Source organism: Labrus mixtus, chromosome 8, assembly GCF_963584025.1.
Source record: "Labrus mixtus chromosome 8, fLabMix1.1, whole genome shotgun sequence".
NCBI lineage: Eukaryota > Metazoa > Chordata > Actinopteri > Labriformes > Labridae > Labrus > Labrus mixtus.
The window spans coordinates 5,725,819-5,740,445 of NC_083619.1; positions in this window are offsets into that span (position 1 = coordinate 5,725,819).

Genomic DNA, 14,627 nt, shown 5'->3' on the forward strand with positions numbered 1-14,627 from the left:
CTTTGAATGCATTTGTTGCAGTGCGACGTCTGGTCTTTTAGTCACACATTAGATCACCTTCGCTCGCAGTGCAAACCCGCTTTTTACAAAAGCTTCTCTCCCTCATTAGTCAAAAACGTGCATTTAAAGGTAACGGTGGGTCCGCTCACAGAAGAGGGACTCGTCCATAAGAGAACAGTCAAATATAACTTTCCACTCATTGTAGATTTACCCCGTACTGCACGATGGTTTATATTAATTGGCTTGTGAACGTCAGTCGTAAACATTTCCACAATGCAGTGTGGGATGAATGACTCCACTATAGTGTCTGATAATGCTCCCTCAGAGTGTGGACAGCACAACAACATAGCGCGTTATAGTGCAATGTAAAGTGAGGACTATAGTGTGTGATTGGGACACAGCCACAGTTTGAGAAGCCGTCTTTGTTTCTGTCTTATATGATGTGAGTGTCTGTGGAGAAGCAGACTGTAAATAAACAGCTGTTCACCTTTAATTCCAACAATAATTAGCGTGAATGATAACAGAGGCAGGTTGTATTTAAGTTAGACTTTTGCATGTTTAACTGGTTTACATCACGGAGAGTTTGGACGGAAAGCAGGATGACTGCACGCGCAAAATAGGTATTAGTGGAAGAGGCAAATCAACGCACAATATTTTTGAGTTATAGCAGGTAAATCTGAGTATTACAAAAATAATATTTGGCTTATTAGAAAACCTGGGCATTAAACAGGGCCTCTCTTTTCTTCCCTCCATCTTTTGAATGAATTGTCATACATTGCGCAGGAGGTGTGAGCTGTGTCCTCTGTGGCACGGACGATCATGCGCGACACTCTGTGCGTTGTTGCGCACCAGACAGCTGGCCAGCGCTGTGTCTGATCGGACATAAATGCTCTGGAAAGAGGTATCAGACGGGGGTACAAACAGTGGTGAGGTGCCCCAATCAAAGCGTCCTACAGAGTAGCAGCAGCGGGCTTTAGAGGGAGGAGACGAGCGCATTATAGGAGGAGCGCACCAGAGGGGGCGAGCTGGGGGAGATAAAAACCCGGGAAAAAATAAATCCCCAGTTTAACATTAAGTGGGAAATAGGAAGACATAAATGACAATGTTAAAATTCTTTAGAATGCAGAAGCTGTGGATGTTCAGTTTTGTTTGGCTATAATTTAAAGGGATACTTCACCGGTTGAAACATGAATCTGTATTGACATTGGGTCATATATGTAGTAGAAACATGAAATAAATGTTGAAGTTGGTGCCTTCTTGACTGAGAAACCTTTTTGGCTCATGTGGATGAAAGACAACAACTCCCAGAATGCACAGCACCGCAGGCCACACCCACTGAAGCTAGGGTGCTCTTGGAAATTCCTGGCAGAAAACAGACTCTATGTTTGTGTCCATAGGCAAACAGTGAGAGCACCGACACTACCAGTCCGCCCCAGCTCGAGCTGGCCCGGGCTCCTCATCCTCACCGTCGCCGACTGCGGCTGCTGCAGCCGAGGCACAAGACCTGACAGTCGGCATCAGCTGCCTCGTCGCTGTATTGCGGCCCTTAGAGATAGCCACGAACATCCGATTCGAGCACACAAGACCTTCAAAATCAACTTCATCCATATTAGATTGAAGTTGAAACATACTTTTATCATACTTTTGTTCTTAACTTTCTCCATAGAGTCTGTTAGCATAGCTACCAAGCAATATGGCGGACGTTGAGTTTTGATTCTGGAAGTGAGGTCCCACGTACTGATCTCTGATTGGTCTGTAGCTTTAGTGGTCCCCCCACCACCACCACCACCTATGGGCGGGTTGAAAACATGAGGAACCAGCGATGTAGATTCACCCCCTCTAACCAGAGCAGCCGCCGATGACACAAAATGTCGACTTTTGCGTCATCGGCGGCTGCTTTTCAGAAAAGAAATACAGAGCTTTCCCGTCTCAGGGGAAAATGAGGAAAATTAACAGCTTAATGCAAATGGGTGAAGTATCCCTTTAATCATGGTGTTTGCCTTCCTTAACCATTATTTAATCGAAATAATGAATAAATGCATGCCATTCATTTTTCTGTCATTTGAAACATGTTAACATGTGTGGGGAAAAATGCAATCTTTATGCCTTCTTTTATTGTGCCACTGTCACAATCACCGCAGTTTTTTTCATACTTGGTAAATCGCAATGCGTGTACTAACTTCTTTACATTTTCTCCTCCCAGTATCAGAAACGCCCCACATTGCATATGCATGAAGGAAAACGTGCTAAATGGACAATGCAGGTTGTTTTGCTCATATGAAAGACGCAATCCTCACTGCGCGCCGGTAGTAGATCAGATAAAACATATTTTGTTGGTGGTATCAAGTTTGCACACGTTTTAAGACATGCAAACCTTTAGTAAATCAGGTACATACTGTACAAACAGATAATAAATCAGTACATTTGCAAACCCGTCTGAGCGTCCTGCTCTGATGTCTACATGTTCAACAAACAAAAAACGTACTCTTCCAAGAAACTCTGTACACATTCGTCTGACTCTCCCCATCCTCCCCCTCTCTCTGTCGGACTCTCTCTATTACTGTCTCTTGCTGTCGGTCTGACTCTCTCTCACTGTCTGTATCTCTCTCTGTCTGTCTCTCGCTGTCTGTCTGACTCTTTCTCTCTGTCTGTCTCTCGCTGTCTGTCTGACTCTTTCTCTCTGTCTGTCTCTTGCTGTCTGTCTGACTCTCACTATCCTCCTCCTCTTACTGTCTGTCTCTCAATTCAAACTGGCTTATTGGGATGGAAAACGTACATTTAGATTGCCAAAGTGTGAAATCCAACACAAAATTAAAAAAAAGAAAAAAACAACAGAAAGGTAAATATTAAAAACAGAGCTGTGCAGAAAAAACTTCCATAACACAAACACATGTTGACTTCCAACATAAACATTTAATCAATCACAGCACAATGTCATAAAAAACACTAACATCAGATGGAATAACAGAAACTACATTAGTAGTTTAGTTTACAATGGGTAGTTTTGAGCATGAAATTAACTGGTTTGCCAATTGTGTGTTTTGGTGTGTTGGTGTGTTAAGAGTTTAGGAAAATTGTTAAAAGTATTGAAAAAATTGTCATAGCAATCGAAAAAAACTATAACACAAATTTAAATTGCTTGAACTTCTTTTACACACAAGCTCAACTAAGAACAAAACAATGGATTTTGCAGCCAAATTTACCAATGATTTCACAGTGTATGTCAGAACAGATACCATCATGTTCTGAACCTAACCTATAGGCTAAAGTCAAAGTGAACAGCTGTTCATATTGTAGATTTAAACTCATACATATCCTCTGTCTTTTTTTCCATTGCTACTGAGAAACAGCTGATTGAAGTTATGCAAAAAGAACAATCCCAGCTGATTCCAGAGAAGACGAGTACCAGGACAAGGGAGAGGAAGATTCAAGATTTGTGATCCACTGATCCACAAGGCCATACAATAAACACTCAAAAGTTACTACAGTAATACACATACAGTAAATGTAGAAATATACTGTAAGATAAGATAAAAAAGAGAAGTATAAATATTCAAAATGTAGAAAATGTAAACAGTGTATAAAGTGAGTAAACAATGAGTAAAGTGTCAGTGCGTAAAGTGTCCAGGCTGTATAACAGTTACTGTATGCCTCCGGTCTCTAATATGTAACTGTATTTTGTCTCTCTAAGGATTCAAAGTCTACCTCCCTCAGGGGGCAGAGGAAAGCATCTACTGTAAATGAAGAACAAGAACTTGTCATTAACAACATGGTGATTGCGGAGAATGAAATAAAACCTTTACTGCAGCAATTCTGTCTGTCTTCTTTTCATAAACCATACCTTCTATAAAGCTACTCTGATATGGGTCAATCCTTTCTTGTCCTGATGAAGACTCAGTAGAGTCGAAACGCGTTGACAATCCCTGACAAATAAAGGATTTTTATGTTATCAGAGTGCCTCGGACTTCCAGTTTACATTTTTTTACGATTGCTATGACACTTTTTTCAATACTTTTAACAATTTTTCTAAACTCTTAACACAGTTAGCACAACATCCGTCTCTGAAGGTGTTACGCACCCGTCTAGGCGGGCAGGTTTGTAACATAAAAACCCGAAACAAGTTATTTCCCCGGTCCCCAAACCAAAGGCAAAACTAATCTTGATTTAAACAAGGATTTATTTTAACACACAAATTCAAACACCTATCAAACAAAAGACAATCTCTAAACCTAACTTTTTAACAAAACCAAAAACAGGAGAAAAAGTGAGCACAAAAGAAAATGGCAGTAAACTGCTTCTCAAACTAAAGACCTACTCAACAAGAAAAACACAATTTTCAGAGCTAACGAAAGACTAAAGAACAAGGCTTTAACAACAATATAAGTTTGGAGGCCGAGGGACAACGAGCTGCTGCTGTCAGTTTACACACGCCGCCCTTGCTGAGGATTCCAGCAGGCCTTAAAGAATTGCGACCAGACTCCCGACCAACGAATGGCGGCGTCCTCCCTCCAGCTGATCAGCTCCTCCAGCGAATCCCCAATGTCCACCTGCAGCAGCATCAAAGATCCTCACACTCGCACACACACACACACACACACACACAGAGGTCTCACTCCCACACACCACAAGGCAATAAACACAATACGGCCAGGACCGTAACAGAAGGCTATGCAATTAACACGTCTTGTTGCTTAGACACAAAATGCATACATTTAACACAAATTTAAATTGCTTGAACTTCTTTTACACACAAGCTCAACCAAGAACAAAACAATGGATTTTTACTGCCAAATTTACCAATGATTTCACAGTGTATGTCAGAACAGATACCATCATGTTCTGAACCTAACCTATAGGCTAAAGTCAAAGTGAACAGCTGTTCATATTGTAGATTTAAACTCATACATATCCTCTGTCTTTTTTTCCATTGCTACTGAGAAACAGCTGATTGAAGTTATGCAAAAAGAACAATCCCAGCTGATTCCCGAGAAGACGAGTACCAGGACAAGGGAGAGGAAGATTCAAGATTTGTCACATGCTCAACAGATGTGCAGTGAAATGTAAAGACTGATCCGCAAGGCCATACAATAAACACTCAAAAGTTACTACAGTAATACACATACAGTAAATGTAGAAATATACTGTAAGATAAGATAAAAAAAGAGAAGTATAAATATTCAAAATGTAGAAAATGTAAACAGTGTAATGAGTAAAGTGTCAGTGCGTAAAGTGTCCAGGCTGTCAAAATGCAGACGAGCAGGACATGGGAGAGGAGGGGGATAACGGCAAGGGAGAGGAATGGATGAGGACAAACAAAAGGTACAAATGATTTAAACTTTGCAGTAAGAGAAGCCATTATACAATATCCTACCTGTTGGTTTCTTGAAAAATCCGGACAATGGATGCCACCGTGTCCCGTCTAAAATTTGACTGTACTCGTTCAGCCATTCTGTATGATAACACATGGTTTATGACATGCTCTATGATAGTGGCTCTTATTTCATCATTTACCCTAGCTCTGGCCCTTCTTTGAGCGCCACCACGCATTCAAACTCCTCTCCCTATACCTTGTCCTCATCCCCCTCCTCTCCCATGTCCTGCTCGTCTGCATTTTGACAGCCTGGACACTTTACGCACTGACACTTTACTCATTACACTGTTTACATTTTCTACATTTTGAATATTTATACTTCTCTTTTTTTATCTTATCTTACAGTATATTTCTACATTTACTGTATGTGTATTACTGTAGTAACTTTTGAGTGTTTATTGTATGGCCTTGTGGATCAGTCTTTACATTTCACTGCAGATCTGTTGAGCATGTGACAAATCTTGAATCTTCCTCTCCCTTGTGCAGGCATTGTATTTACTTTCTTTATGTTGCTCTATATTGTTCCCTTTGTACACAAGATCAGACCAAAGATGTCCTTTTTTACTGTATAACATATGGGTATGCGGTTGAAAGAACCTCAACCCCTGAGTGTGTTCCTATGGGAATCAGCTGGGATTGTTCTTTTTGCATAACTTCAATCAGCTGTTTCTCAGTAGCAATGGAAACAAATACAGGGATATGGATGTGTTTCAATCTACAATATGAACAGCTGTTCACTTAGACTTTAGCCTAAAGGTTAGGTTTAGAACATGATGGTATCTAAAAATCCATTGTTTTGTTCTTGGTTGAGCTTGTGTGTAAAATAAGTTCCAATTTGTGTTAAATGTATGCATTTTGTGTCTAAGCAACAAGACATGTGTTAATTGCATAGCCTTCAGAGATGGATGTTGTGCTAACTGTGTTAAGAGTTTAGGAAAATTGTTAAAAGTATTGAAAAAAGAGTCATAGCAATTGTAAAAAACTGTATTGTATTTTGAAAATGAGTGTTAGAGTTTAGTTTACAATGGGTGGGTTTGAGCTTGAAATTAACTGTTTTGCCAATTGTGTGCCAAGGATATTTATAAAGCAAATCTTGTTTTCAAAAAGAAAATAAATTGTAATTCAAATGATAAAACAGACACATTCAATCAAACAAAGGATGTGGTTGTTTTTAACACCTGTTAAATAAATCATGTTTTTCATATCTTTTACATGAAATAGTCACATTTGAGTATTTTCCACAAAAACACTGTAGACCAGTGGCTGTGCCGACTGTGATCAGTGTGTCTGCCTCCCGTACCTTGACTGTGTTTTTGTGGGTGGTCTGTCTGTGGGAAGCTTACACTCCCAATCCCCCAGACAGATCACTTCCGACTCCCCGGGCAGCTGATGCCATGTTTCATTGAGTTATCACCCCAGGCCTCCAGTTCTGTGTGTTTGTGGATCATAAGCTTTGATTCAGCACAGTACTTTCTTCTTCTGGCCGCAGTACTCCTCTGCTCTCATTGGTTCCTCAGCTGCAGAAGCTAAATGAGCTGTACTGGTTTGGACCAGCTATGTGCAAGTTCAATCAGAAGAGACGCGTAAATGATTGAAAGATGAAAGGTTTATTTTACATATGTGAAACAGAATGATTGTCAGAGAATCTTTGGCGCTTGAACTCTACAGGGAGACAGGGTGATTGGAGATGTCTGCCCTGAGCGGCAACAAGATCTATCCCCCCTATCCCCCTAGAGTCCAGACACTGGTGGTGGAGGTGTTAGTGGATGATGTCGTCTGAGTTGATGCGATGAAGAAGTTGATTGAACTGTGAAGACTAGAGTTGATGAGGAGATGGTTAATGATGTCATCTGAGGCAAACTGCGAAGGCTGGGGTTGACCGGACGATGGCTGATGATGTGATCCGAGGCTGATGGGATGAAGGAGGTGATGAAACTGTGAAGTCTTGGTGGCGATGAGGAGGTGGAGGGTCACTTGTAACGATGGCATAAATGAGCTAGTGGAAGTGAATCCATTTTTAAAAGAGACAGCAGCAATGTGATAGGCTAACATTGAGGGAGTGGAGCAGTGCTATTGGATAGATGTCACCAGGTGATGATTACGAGAAGTAATGAGTGAGCATGCGTGGAGGAGTGATTTGACATGGTATGAGAATAAACAATAAAACAATGGTGCAAAATATAGTCTTCCTGTCTGAACTGTTGCTAGAGCTACATTTGAAACGTAGCCTGGTTTGAACATAATTTCTAATTTGGGACGGAGGTCATACTCCATAAGATTTAAGGTGGTGAACTAGCTTAAAGGCTTTATATGTGATTCTTCACACTTAAATATAATATAAATCAAGTATATCCTCTGAAAATAACTCTGTGAGTCATGACTGTCTACAATGGGTGTAACACCCGAGTCCCACTGTCTGTGATGTTTTCAGAGTTTTCAGAGTCCTATCTTCACTTTGTTTACATCGCCCGGACGGCCGGCTGACTCCTCCCCTCACGTATAAAAGTTGTTTAATTGAGGGACTAGAGAAAAGAAGAATAACATACTGTACTCACTGATTAACTGTGTTTCTAGATCACGCTCATTTCAGGTAAATTGAGCATAATAAAGATCGCTAGCATTAGCATGCTAACACAACAATGCACCGCGTGTTGTTTTGGTTTCATACTGGTGCTCAAGGGCGACATCTGCTGGATCAAAAAATCACATATAAAGCCTTTAAAGAGTTCCAATGTAGGCAGAAGTCGAACTTCATAAATATATAGAGCATATCAGAAGTCATGTTGACGTCCGCCTTCAGATATCACCATAAACTTGAGGGATTATCTGCATCACATTTGTAGCAAAAGTAAAGAAAATGTACAGAGCTGTTAAGTGGTTTTAAAGATTTAATACAACCAGTTTGCCACTTGCTAACTTGTCATTAAGGTCAACTGAAAGAAGGTTCAATGATAACGAACTGAAAGGAGACATCACTACCTACTGTAGATGAGTAAGACACACTTCCGTTAACAAATACATTCTCCCCTGGTACTTTTTACATAGTCCAGTGAAATGAACTAACTGAGCTTTAACTGTAGCGTGGAAATGAAAAACAAGCGGACGAACCCTTATAGGAATTCAGATAACACCGTCCTGCTGTTCTCCAACCCTGAAATGCTCCAAGCCCCCCCGGTGCCTGCTGAATGACTAACATTTCTTAGTACCTTGTGTTTCTCCCTCGCCGGACGCTCACACACACATGCAACACCACTTGTTGAAAAACTCACTGTGTCTTAATGTTTGTTTATTGATTAGCATTGTTTGAATTATTGTGTTATAATTGGTCTACTATGTAATCTCTGAGACTGACCGCTCTCTCTTCAGTGTGTCACTGCTCGTAATGCAGAGCGATGTTACTGCTGTTTACTGTTTCAGGGGGAAGAAGACTCTTTAATATACAGTTTTATCAAATATCACTTACAAGTTTAAAGTCCTGGATTCTTCATGATGTTACTGTTCTTGCCTGGAAGTTTCTCAGGTACAAGAAGTCATTTTGGCAAGACGATTCTACTACAGGGATGAATCAGTGATTTGTAACAGACTGGAAGATGCCAGGTGTGACATGCCTGCAGTGGTATGAGTGTGTGTGTGTGTGTGTGTGTGTGTGTGTGTGTGTGTGTGTGTGTGTGCGCGCGTGCGTGTGTGTGTGTGTGTGTTTTACCTTCTGCATTATAACCTAACAGAGAAAGAAAAGAATAGAATAGAGACCTTGTTCCCTTTTGGTAAGCAGACACCTGTGATGAACACAATATGGGTATAGTATTTGCAGTTGACCACAGCTCATTGTCATGATGACACCAGGGACAGTTGTTGTGATGTCTTTGCATGTTGGTTCATGCAAAACACGGTGTTGCTGTGAGAAAACAAAAGGCCTGTTCACCTTCAAACATGCGCACACTGATAACATGCAGCCCTGACCTGAGGTGACTCTATGACAGGTTACTGCAGGTGAAACAATGACAATTTATATATAACATAAATATAACGATGCAATGGCTTTTCATTCAGACAGATCAGGGGTTATTATCACAAACATTTGATGAGAGGCTGATAAAGTTCAGATCATAAACTTTACGACTGATTCAGACCAGGCTGATTAAAAAAAAAAAAACTGTCAAAAAAAGTTTTGACCTCTGCCTCTGACACACTCATCTTAAATGTCAACTCATCCTGACGCGCTCAATATAAATAATATATTTCATGACATAGTGGTCACACAGAGCATGTGCAGGAGGTCAATCCTCATGAGCAACTGCATGAAAACATGTTATTGTGTCATACAGGTTCACTTGTCATGCTCAATAAAGTACTTCATATCAACACAGTGACACGTTTAATGTAACCTTTGAATGTGCTGCTGCAGCGTGTGTGTGTGTGTGTGTGTGTGTGTGTGTGTGTGTGTGTGTGTGTGTGTGTGTGTGTGTGTGTGTGTGTGTGTGCGTGCGTGCGTGCGTGTGATGTATTTGTATGAAAAATAGGTGGTCACGCAGCTGTAAATCCCCCCTAACACACACACACACACACGCACGCACGCCACGCACGCACACACACACACACACACACACAGCTCTATAAACAGTGAGGGAGCAAATCTGATGTAGAGAAATGAAGAGGCCTGCACAGGCGACCCTGAGCCTCACAGGCGGACAGGTTCCTACAGGTCAGAGACGGAACCTGAACCCAACCACCCAATGTTTACCCCCCCCCCCCCCCCCCCCCCCCCGACGTCAAACAACATTAACCTTGCTGTTCCCCTCATGTGTAAATGATACAACCTCTCATTTTAAACTGATTCACCCCTGGTTTAAGCTGCTCTTACTCGTCCATTAATAGCCATGTTTACCCCCCCCCCCCCCCCCCCCCCCGACGTCAAACAACATTAACCTTGCTGTTCCCCTCATGTGTAAATGATACAACCTCTCATTTTAAACTGATTCACCCCTGGTTTAAGCTGCTCTTACTCGTCCATTAATAGCCACATTAAAACCGTTGGAGGAATGTGAAAGTACCTTTGGCTCTTTCTGTTTGCACACATGCACTCCTGAACATTTTTGGAAAATTACGACACAGCCTTTCCCTGAAATCGTCCTGTTCACATACACGGGAAGAGATGATCTCAGAAGAACCCTAATTGTTCGCCGGCTGCATGATACACACATTATCACCCCTTTCCTGTGAATTTTCCTGAATATTTCCTACTGTGCGGTAACATCAGCTCAACATCAACATCAACTCGCCCCTGTTACGCCTCACGCACAATGTGTAAAGCATAGAGGCGTAATGGTGGCTCTGTGCTCACCGAGCGGCACCTTCCAGTGTTCATAAATGAAGCCAATGTGAAAAAAAGAGCAAAATCCTGCAGTTCGTCGAGTGTCCGCTTGAGGCTGGCTGCAGAAACAGGTACGTGGGTTGGTGACAGTGCAGGGGCAGGAAAAGGTGGGGCGACTTCATTGATCCTGGAACCACAGGGGCACGACTCTCTTTGTCCAGAGTTTCCCAGGGTGAGAGGTGCTGGGTTAGCGTTTGGATACTCACAAGCTCACCTGTGTTAAAAAACAACAACAAAGAATTCAGCAACATAATAAAATTACAAAAAGTGACAATATCTTTTTTTAAACAGGATGGGCATGGATTCATTAGCAGGCTCTTACAACGCGTGCAGCTTGTATGAAGTCAACAATGTCAGCGGATAAACCACAAGCTAAATTGTCACGCCACCTTTCGCAGCATGATGTCATTCATTTGTTTAATTCCTGTAATTAATTGGCACATCCAAACACACATCTTGGCCCAGTGTTGATGCCTTTCGTTGCAGCTTTTACATAATGTTCATCCACGATGAGAATTCCTTTAACATCTAATTTCATTGTCTCGTAGGTTCAGCGATCTTTTGATCAAATGAAGTTAGGGAGCAGGACTACACCCAAACCACAATCACCTGACAAGCCTAATTAAACTGAACCATACCACTCCACCCTGTTTGTCTCAGTTCTTCAACGCACCCTCCCTTTCCTTCCTCTCATCCATTCACCCTCCTTCCTAATCCCTTCATCTCATTTGTCTAACTTTAGGCACAGTCTGGGCTGTGATTTCATACAGAGTTACGCTTGAGAGGGAACCCCCCATCCCGAGTCTCCCTCTGCCCTGCAGTCAGTCCATCCTCCCAGAGCAGCCAGCTGACAGCATCCTCTTCCATCATAATCATTATCTCAACATATATTCATCTGTCTCATCATTCATATGATGTATCATTAAATATCTAAAACACATATGGTTGCAGGGTAGTCCTTGCTCGGGAAATATATCTTATGTAATAAATATATCTCCTTTCTTCCGGTCATTGTCTCCATGCACTGAGGATGGCTGGTAAAGAGCTCCTGGGAAGGTGAAGGACAAATATTTTATGAAGGGAGTCAAATATCTCCCTCTGAAAGTTTTCCAAGAGAGAGCGGTCTCAAAATATGGGATTATTGTTTGCAGATTCTTTTCCACAACTCCTCCAACATATATCTGTTTGACTGGGATCTGTTTTTTTAATTCCACTGGATTTCTCTCCACATGTTTCTGATTTTCCGCCCCGCAGAAAACAGATCCATTAACTGCTATCAACAATCGTTTGTTTTCTGAGTAAAATGTGGCTTTCGTTGTCTGAAGTTGTTCATCTTTTTCTGTACCTTTGATGCATGTGCTTACTCAGTTCTGCTTTTTTTATATATTGGAAAATCTATTTTAAAATCAATGAAAATAATATTTTCTGTTTAGATACAAACCAGCAGTAGTTGATGTCAGCCTCATCTTTCTTTGTCTTTAAGTCTGTCTGACCGCACAGAATAACTGCTTAAAGCAGAATGGTAATGCTAGATGGACTTGAGCTTGAGCTCGCTTTTCTAGTCAGATAGCAGAGGTTGCTAAAGTAACCAATCACATTCATACACATTTATACGGCGCTGAGGAAGTAGCGGGAGCAACTTGAGATTAAGTGTCTTGCCCAAGGACATTTCGGACATGTTGCTGCAGGAGCTGGGGATCGAACCCCCGACCTTCAAGTTGAGAGACGACCGACTCACTGAGCCACAGCCGCCCCAGAACCCAAATACAGTCCATAAAATGATATTTGAAAGTGAGTAAAGTGCTGCAGAGGAGTCAAGGTGATATATGAGGCGAGTTTGAGATTTTAAGAGAGTTAAAAGGAGAATTAAATGAAAGTGTTTTACCTCTGTTGTCATCCAAATTCAAATGTTTTGTTTTGTGTTTTTGTTTCCTGAGTTTCTTGTTTCTTGACCTAAACACCTGTCTGTTACCTGTTCACCGGTTTACCTGTAAAAACCTGCCTATAAGCTCTGCAACCGGCGACACTTTGTTTTCAATTGATGTTATATTTATATGTGATATTTACTGTGGACTGAATTGTTGATGTTTTCATTTATGGCAGAAGGTAAAGCCGTTATAAATCCATACATCAAAGGGATGAATGAAAAACACAATTAAAAAAAAATCTGCCATATCCGAGTCCCCGCCCCCTTTCACTCACACAGCCTCTACATGGACACCATTCAAACAGTTCATACAGTCTTATGTATACAACAATAATATAAAGCAGCACAGGTGGAGCAGAGAGCCGTCCAACCAGCCGTTCCTTCAGGCAGAAACACCCCTCTCACTGGACCAGTGGGAGGTACAGGAGGGGGTGTTATGTGTTCTGCAGTGGCTCAAGGACGCCACCTGCTGTCAGCATGACATTGTACAGGACAGTCTCTCCCAGAGCAGCAGGTTCCTCCAGCAGGGTCTGACACACGTTTAGTTTGTAACAGTTAGGTCTATCTCTGCAGGGTGCTGCTGACTGAACCTGACCCATCAAATAACTTGATGTATTTTAAGTTAATGGTGGCAGGATGATGGTTCATTACTGGGTTAACAACATCCATCCATTAATTTTCTTCCACTTATTCGAGGTCGGGTCGCGGTGACAGCAGGCGCAGTAACTCAACCCAGACTTCCCTCTCCCCAGCAACACTTTCCAGCTCCTCCTGGGGGATTCCGAGGCGTTCTCAGGCTAGATGGGATATATAATCCCTCCAGTGTATTCGGTGTCTGCCCCGGGGTCTCCTCCCAGTTGGGCGTGCCTGGAAAACCTCTAAAGGGAGTCGTCCAGGAGACATCCTTAAAAGATGCCCAAACCACCTCAACTGGCTCCTTTCCATGCGGAGGAGCAGCGGCTCTACTCCGAACTCACCCTGAATGTCCGAGCTCCTCACCCTATCGCTAAGGCCGAGCCCAGACACCCTCCGGAGGAAACTCATTTTGGCCGCTTGTATCTGCGATCTCATTCTTTCGATCACTACCCATAGCTCATGACCATAGGTGAGGGTTGGAACGAAGATCGACCGGTAAATCGAGAGCTTTGCCTTCAGGCTCAGCTCCCTCTTCACCACAACGGTCTGGCACAACGCCCGCATTACTGCTGACGCCGAGCCAATCCGTCTGTCAATCTCACAGTCCCTCCTACCCTCACTCGTGCCCAGAGATACTTGAACTCCTTCACCTGGGGCAAGGACTCACCCCCCACCCGGAAAGAGCAATCCATTGTTTTCCGGCAGAGAACCATGGCCTCGGACTTGGAGGTGCTAACCCTCATCCCAGCCGCTTCACACTCGGCTGCAAACCGCCCCAATGCCTGCTGGAGGTCCCAGCATGAGGAGGCCAACAAAACCACGTCATCTGCAAAAAAGCAGAGACGAGATTTTGAGGTCCCCCCGGCTGCTCCTTGAGATCCTGTCCATGAAGATCACAAACAGGACCGGTGACAAGGCGCAACTCTGCAGGTTAACAACATGTAGAGTAAACTTGTGGATTCCGGAGACACGTCTTTAGTAACAAATAGGCTGTAGCTGCATGGAACAGAAAAGTGTAAATGTTGTTGACATGGTCATTAGGTCCTGGTTGTTCAAAATTACTTCAACAGGATTATTCAGAATCCGGATATTTAAAAAAGGATTATGAAAAAAATTAGGTAAAAAGGTAATAAAGTAAAAAGGTGTCAGTAAAAGACCCCTAAACTGTGGTACAGCCTCCCTACTGCCATCAGGTCTACCCACTCTGTTGACTCTTTTAAATCAAGCCTCAAAACTTATTTTTATATGTTAGCGTTTGAGTCCTCTAGTCCTGAGTAGGCTTATTGTTATTTCTGTATTCTTATAATTGTTGTTACAATTTG